The sequence below is a fragment of the Colobus angolensis genome, unplaced genomic scaffold (assembly GCF_000951035.1).
Source record: "Colobus angolensis palliatus isolate OR3802 unplaced genomic scaffold, Cang.pa_1.0 Scaffold276, whole genome shotgun sequence".
In the NCBI taxonomy this organism is placed as follows: domain Eukaryota; kingdom Metazoa; phylum Chordata; class Mammalia; order Primates; family Cercopithecidae; genus Colobus; species Colobus angolensis.
In genome coordinates this window covers 2,817,345-2,825,487 of record NW_012115999.1, presented here as the reverse complement: position 1 = coordinate 2,825,487, position 8,143 = coordinate 2,817,345, and the positions used below count along the sequence as shown (strand labels likewise).

Genomic DNA, 8,143 nt, shown 5'->3' with positions numbered 1-8,143 from the left:
TTTGTGAGTGTGTTGTTGGATGAGATTAGCATTTAAATCTGTAGGCTGAGTCAAGCAGATGTGGTCCTTCCTAATGTGGATGGGCCTCATCCAATCAGTTGAAGGCCTGAAGAGAACAAAAGGCTCTCCCTCCTCCAAATAAGGGAGACTTCTTCCTACCTAAGTACTTTCTTCAAACTGGACAATGGCTCTTTCTGGGTCCCAAGCCTGTCAGTCTTCAGCCTAGAAGCGCACCATTAGCTCTCTCGCATTGCTAGTTTGGTAACTCACTCTGCAGATCTGGAGGTTTCCCAGCCTCTGCAATCACATGAGCCAACTCCTTAAAATAAATCCCTTTATTTTATATGCGTGTATGTGTGTGTGTGTGTGTGTGTGTGTGTGTATAACATATATATGTACAGTATATATAAAATACGTATATTATGTGTATATATGTATATGTAAAATATCCCATTTCTTCTGTTTCTCTGGAGAACTCTCACTAACATACTCCCTGGCTGGCCATTCATCCTTTGGCTATGCTTTCATTTCACACATGTGTACTGAGAACCCATCTAGTACTAGGCCCTGTACTAGGCATTAAAATAGAAAGATGAACCCAGCTGCCTGACTTAACGGATTCAAGAACAAGGGAAAAGACAGTACAGAAATGAGGTGTTGCAGAATAGGTCAATCTGGAGCTGAGGAAAGCTAAGGATGACCAGATGCTGAAGAGGAGAAATGTAAGCTCATTTCCTGATGATGCTACTTCTTTGCTGCAGAAAAACCACAACAACCAGGGCACTGTAAATTGGTCTGTTGATGACATCGTCAAAGGCATAAATAGCAACAATGCGGAAAGTCAGCTCCAAGCGACTCAAGCTGCCAGGAAACTACTTTCTAGAGGAAAACAGGCCACCCCCCCCCAACCCCCGCTGCAAAGACAACTTAATCTGGGCTGGTTTGATTCCAAAATTTGTGTCTTTCTTGGGCAGAACTGATTGTAGTCCCATTCAGTTTGAATCTGCCTGGGCGCTAACACTGCTTCTGGGAATCAGAACAAGCCAAGGTTGTGGTAGATGGAGATGCCATCCTAGCATTCATTTCTCTGTTGGCATCTCCCCATGCTCACATCAGTGGACAAGTTGTATCAGCTCCAGGAAACATTGCATGTGATAGCTCAGTTTTCCGAGACTTGGTTACTAAGTACGGTGCAGTTGACCCACTGTTGGCTCTTGCAGTTCCTGATATGTCATCTGTAGCATGTGGTTACTTACGTAATCTTACCTGGATACTTCCAAATCTTTGCTGCAACAAGAATCCTGCACCCCTGTTAGATGCTGTTGAGGAAATTCTTCCTACCTGAGTTCAACTCCTGCATCATGATGATCCAGAAGTATTAGCAGATACCTGCTGGGCTATTTCCTACCTGACTGATGGTCCAAATGAATGAACTGACATCGTCATGGGAACAGGAGTTGTGCCCCAACTTGTGAAGCTTCTAGGAGCTTCTGAATTGCCAATTGTGACTCCTGCACTAAGAGCCATAGGGAATATTGTCACTGGTACAGATGAACAGACTCAGGTTGTGATCGATGCGGGAGCACTTGCTGTCTTTCCCAGCCTGCTCACCAACCCCAAAACTAACACTCGGAAGGAAGCTACCTGGACAACGTCAAACATCACAGTTGGCCGTCAGGACTGGATACAGCAAGTTGTGAATCATGGATTAGTCCTATTCCTTGCCAGTGTTCTAAGTCAGATCACAGGATACAAAAGGAAGCTGTATGAGCTGTGACCAACTATATCAGTGGCGAAACAGTTGAACAGATTGTGTACCTCATTCATTGTGGCATGCTGATGAAACTCTTAACTGCAAAAGATACAAGGTTATTCTGCTTATCCTGGATGCCATTTCAAATATCTTTTAGGCTGCTGAGAAACTAGGTGAAACTGAGAAACTTAGTATGATGACTGAGGAATGTGGAGGCTTAGACAAAATTGAAGCTCTACGAAACCATGAAAATGAGTGTGTATAAGGCTTTGTTAAGCTTAATTAAGGATTTCTCTGTAGAGGAAGAAGAAGATGAAAATGTGGTACCAGAAACTACCTTTGAAGGCTATACCTTCCAAGTTTAGGATGGGACTCCTGGGAACTTTAACTTTTAGATCGTGTAGCTGAGGCATAAATTTGTTGTTTACTACATTTGGTATAAGTTTGTCTTACCGCTTCTCTACAAAGAACTCTTTTAAATATGGTTTGGTATTGTAGCACTTTTTACACTGAAACTATACTTGAACAGTTCCAACCTGTATATACTGTATAAAGCTTGTCCTCTGAATGGGTTTCTTATTTCTTTGTGGAATTTCATATCTTGCTGTGTGCTGTAAATAAAGATTAAAATCCATCCCTCCAAAAAAAGAAAAAAACAAAAAACAAAATGCAGAGGTGAACAGTTAGCATGTTTCCTGCCCACAGAAACCTTCCAAACTACTGAGGGGGATAAAGGATCAAATGCTCACACAAGTGTAAAAATGTATAGCAAGTGCTGCTGAGAGACACGAGTGGCCACTTGGAGGAGTAGGAAGGAGAGGCTTGATCTGCACAGTAGCCACTAGCCACAAGTGCTCATTTAAATTCAAATTACAAGGCCAAGCATGGTGGCTCACACCTGTAATCCCAGCACTTTGGGAGGCTGAGGCGGGCAGATCACCTGAGGTCAGGGGTTCGAGACCAGCCTGGCCAACATTATGAAACCTCGTCTCTACTAAAAATACAAAAATTAGCCAGGCATAGTGGCAGGTGCCTGTAATCCCAGCTACTCAGGAGGCTGAGGTAGGAGAATTGCTTGAACCCAGGAGGTGGAGGTTGTAGTGAGCTGAGATCAAGTCACTGCACTTCAGCCTGGGTGACAGAGCAAGACCTAGTTTCAGAAAAAAAAAAAAAAAAATTCAAATAACAGCCAGACTCCACATAATGATGTTTTCGTCAATTAAGGACCACATATATGATCGTGGTTCCATAAGATTATGATACTGTATTTTTACTGTACCTTCTAGGTTGAGATATGTTTAGATGCACAAATGCTTACCATTGTATTACAGTTGCTGACAGTGTTCAGCACAGTAACATGCTACTCAGATTTGTAGCCTGGTAGCGAGAGGCTACACTGCATAGTCTAAGTGTACAGTAGGCTGTACTATCAAGGTTTAAGTACAGTCTAGGCTGGTCTCACAATGACAAAATCACCTAATGATGCATTTCTCATAATGTGTCACCATTGTTAAGTGACACATGACTGTAGTTAAAATTAAATACAAATAAAAAAATTAAAGCACTCTGGGAGGCTGAGGCAGGAGGATTATTTGAGCCCAAAAGATTGAGACCAGCCTGGGCTACATAGGGAGACCCCGTCTCTACAAAAAATAAAAATAAAATTAGTCAAGCATGGTGGCATGTGCCTGTAGTCCCAGCTACTTGGGAGGCTGATTTGGGAGGATCGCTTGAGCATGGGAGGTCGAGTCTGCGGTGGGGCCGGGATCGTACCCCTGCACTCTAAGCCTGGGCAACAGAGTGAGATCCTGTCTCAAAAAAAGAAAAAGCTCCTTATTTGCACATGTGAAGGGCATGGTAGCCGCATGCAGTCAGCAGCCACTGTATTGGACAGCACACATAACAGAACATTTCTATTGTCACCAAAAGTAATAGTGCTGACCTAGAGCAAGGTTTCTCAAACTCAGCACTATTACCATGTTTGGCAAGATAATTCTTTGCTGTCAAGGGCTGTCCTGTGTGCTGTTGGATGTTTATCAGCAGTAACTCCCTTCACCCAGTTATGACAAGCAAAATGCCTCCAGACATTGTAAAGTAGCCCTTGAGGGGGCAAACTTGCCCCCAGTTCGGAACCATTGGGCTAGAGGACATTCAGACAGAATTAATTTTAGTAATCAGAATGCAGAGTGGTAAGGGCTTTGAGGTGGTAAACCAAAGTGTTGTCAGAACACAGGAAGAAAGTTCTCATCTCAGACTGGAGGACGCAATGGAAGGCTTCCCCAGGGAGTTGACTCCCAAGCTACATCTTGAAAGGCAAGACAATGGCAGCAACAAGGCTTGATACCACCTAGCACATCACTAGTTCCACCACCAGCCTCTTCCTGCCTTCATCATCTATTCCGGTCCCTGGATGGTTCCACGCTAAACTCAGAGGCTGCTGTGTGAATTCTACTTCCCTTCATTCTCCTCTTTTAGGTTACTAGTCTTGTAATGTTTAAAAATCTCAGCTGGGTGTGGTGGCTCACACCTATAATCCCAGCACTTTGGGAAACTGAGAGGGGAGGTTTGCTTGAGGCCAGAAGTTTAAGACCAGCCTGGGCAACATGGGGACATCCATGGGGAATTCTTGCTGAAATGTGTGAGGCAAAAGTACTAGCAAGATTTGAGTGGGGTTTTTTTTTGGGGTCTAAATTCTGGGCAATTTTTGTTTGTTTTTGTTTTAGGGCACTGTTCATTTTGTTTTTACAAGAGCCATTTGAGGAGGGTAGGACTAATTCATTTTTGCAAAAGTGAATTTGAGGCTCAGAGGAGCTAACATTTTTGTCCAAGGGTATACCTTTAGGAAGAGTGCCACCCTGGGGATATAGAAGTAACTAGACATGTGCCCATTCTCTCTTGCAGAACAGTAAAGGTAATTGCTAACCCACTTAAGTTTGGAGAAGACAGAAGACTGCATTTAATTCAGTCTGGTAGGAGTGAGGAAAAGAATAGGAAGTCTTCTAAGAGGATATAGTATATCAGAATGGAAGATCAAGTCAGAGAAAGAAGGATATTCAAGGCAGAGAGAACAACATGCAACTATAGAATGCTTAGGAAACAGCAAAGAAATTCATTTCTGCTAGAGAAAAGATGATGTGAGGATCAGATGGAGAGGTGGCAGGACAGGTAGTCAGAACCCAGCTGGGGGAAGTCATTTTTTGCCAGGCTGGAATTTGGACTTGACATTGTTAGCAATGGAAAGCCAGTGAAGATTTTAAACTGTAAGATTAATCCAACAGGATTGAATTGGCATGGTAGAAAGATAATTCTGGCAGAAACATGAAGCCTTGATTAGAAAGGGAGAAGTAGGAGGCCCTTCAGAAATCCAAGGATGATAGTAGTCTGGCAGGCATATAGATAGTAGTCTTGCAAGGCAGAAGCAAGAGTAATGGGACAGAGAAGACTGACTCAAGACATGGGAGGAAGAATGCAGAAGACTTGGAGACTGCTTTGATGCAGAGATTTTGGAGATGGGACAGTGAGGAGGACTCTGGGATGGTGGCTAAAATCACTGGTTAGATAGTCAGGTCGATAGCAGAGACAAGGAAACTAGGAAGGTGAATAGGTTAGTTGGGGAAAGAATGGGATGAAGATGCAAGTCTAGCTTTCCATGTGCCAAATTAAAGTGTTTTGTGACAATTGAGGAGACCTGTTCAGTAAGCAACTGAATATTTGGGTTTACAAAAGATGAGAAGTTTGGGCTGAAGATAAAATGCCCTTAGGGACATTGTGGTTTGGGTTGTATAGTTGATTCTCTTTATTCATTGTAGTCATATGCTACAAAGTCACCAAAAACACTGAATTAGTGAACATTGAGCCATTGCTCCTAGGGGAAATATGGGGTTAGGTTCCTGTGAACCTTTGGTTGTAATATTTTTATCAACTAATCAGTGCATAATCTTGTTTTATGTGTGTTTCCATTTAAAGATGCCTTATTTAATATATATTGTTGATTCACTAGCATTAAACTCATGGACAACAACACTGTAACTTATGCCTAACTGAAGCTTTTCTAATACATATATTTTCTCTATAAGGAACATCATAATCATCTTGCACTTATAAACACTAGCTGGCACTTCAGCACTGTGCTTGAGGGCCATCTTGAACAGTCAAATCACCAACAAAATGCACACAAATGCAAAAAAAACCAAAAAAAAACAAAAAAACAAAAGACAAGGGTGTCCTAAATAGATTATGAAAGATAGTTGTTTGCAGTATAAAAGCTAAAAGAGGAGTGCTGCCTTGTTCAACCTTAGCTGCTCTGTTCATGTTCACAAATGACCATGACGCTGCCCAGAGTATTGATTTGGTGTTTACAAATAAATTTTAGTGAGTAGGGAAATTCTTGAATAACGAGGATGCAGTGTATTGAAAACTGTGAATGTTTGGTTGATGTCACTTTGAGAAGGATTAGAATGAGAGTGAGAGAGGCTAAAATATGCCCTGGGTGCACTGACATTTGGTAAGTGGGCAGCAGAAAAGATACATGGAAGGAAGACTTATGAAGAGGAGCAAGACAGTGAGGTTTAATACCCATAGAATACATTTGGTAAGTGGGCAGCAGAAAAGATACATGAAAGGAAGACTTATGAAGAGGAGCAAGACAGTGAGGTTTAATACCCGTTGAATACAAAGTTTCAAGAACAGAAGTACTCAAGCGTATCCATCATAATTAAGAGTTAATTAAGGTAAGGAGTGCCCACTAGATTTTACAAAGAGGAGGAGACCTTGAGGAAATCAATGTCCATGAGTTTGTGGGGGTTGAAGCCACATAGCTGAAGGTTGAAGAATAAGGAAGAGTAGAAAAGTGGTAATTCAAGTGTATATTACTCTTTTGATATGCTCCATTGTAAAGAGAAGAAAAAAGATGGTACAATGGCCAGAGAGATCCACAAAGGGCTCTAGTTTTGTTGACTGAAGGGTAGATTAATTTAACTATGGCTGAAAGGAGACCAGTAGAGAGGGAGAGGTAAGAAATACAGAAGAGATAGGATGTGGCAGATGGAATAAGGTCCATGAGTGGGCAGACATGGATCAGGCTTTGGCTGCACAGGAAGGAGGCAGGAAGGGAGGGCTGTGGATGAGCGAAAATTTCAGTTCTTTGAATATGTCAGATTTACCCCCTTAAGGGCCTTTGCAATTGCTGTTCCCTCTGTCCAGAACGCTCTTCCCCCCATGTCCTCATGGCTTTATCTGTGGATTCTCGTATGACTGGCTCCTTGTTATTCAGATCTCAGCTCAAATGTGACCTTCTCAGAGAGGCTGCCCCTGGCCATCTGGCTAAAAGTAGTCCTTCTGCAGTGTCACCTGAAATTATCTTATTTGTTCATCTGTTTACTTGCTTCATTCCCATCGGCTCACTCAACTGTGAGCTCCGTGACAGTTGGGACCTTTGTCTGTCTTGATCGCAGATATACTCCCAGTGCCTGGCATGTGTTTGTTGAACAAATGAATAGCATGCAGAAAACATGGAGGAAACTTACTTGAGGTGAGGGAGGGGTTTTGTCTTATTCCTCTTTGTACTCTGATGCCTCGCAGAGAGTAGGCGTTCAGTATTGAATGCAAAAATGAATAGAATAATCATTCCACTCCCAGGTATGTATACTGTAGAACTTGAAAAGAGATGTTCAAACAAAGACTTGTACAAAAATGTTCATAGCAACATTATTCTTAATTCACAAGAGGTGGGAACAGCTCAAATGTCCATCAACTGATGAGTGGATAAACAAACCAAAAAATGGGATATAGCCATGTGATAAAGTATTATTCAGCCATAAAGAGGAATGAAGTTCTGATAAGTACCATAATATGGCTGAACCTTGAAGACTTTATGCTAAGTGAAAGAAGCCAAATACAAAAAGCCACATGTTGTATGATGTCATTTACATGGAATGTCCAGAAAAGAAAAATTCAGAGAGACAGAAAGTAGACCAGTGGTTTCCAGGGGCTGGGGGAAGGGGAATGGGGAGTGATTGTTTAATAAGTACAGGTTTCTTTTTGGGGTGATGAAAATAGAATTAGATAGTAGAATTAGATAGTGGTAACAGTTGTGCAACATCATTAATGTACTAAAAGCCACCGAACTGTACACTTTAAAATGGTTAATTTTATGTTTTCTTTTCTTTTCTTTTTTTTTTTAGACAGGGCCTTGCTCTGTCACCCAGGCTGTAGTGCAGATCACAACTCACTGCAGCCTCAACTTACCTGGGCTCAGGTGATCCTCTAACCTCAGCCTCCCGAGTAGCTGGGACTACAGGCAAATGTCACCACACACAGCTAATTTTTGGTATTTTTTCGTAGAGATGGGATTTTGTGATGATGCCCGGGCTCATCTCAAACTCCTGGGCA

General features: G+C 42.1%; 1 pseudogene; it reads left to right on the top strand.

The window, feature by feature from the left end:
- The first annotated feature begins 604 nt into the window (after nucleotides 1–604).
- Nucleotides 605–2,148, top strand: LOC105516154 (annotated as a pseudogene).
- Nucleotides 2,149–8,143: the final 5,995 nt, after the last annotated feature.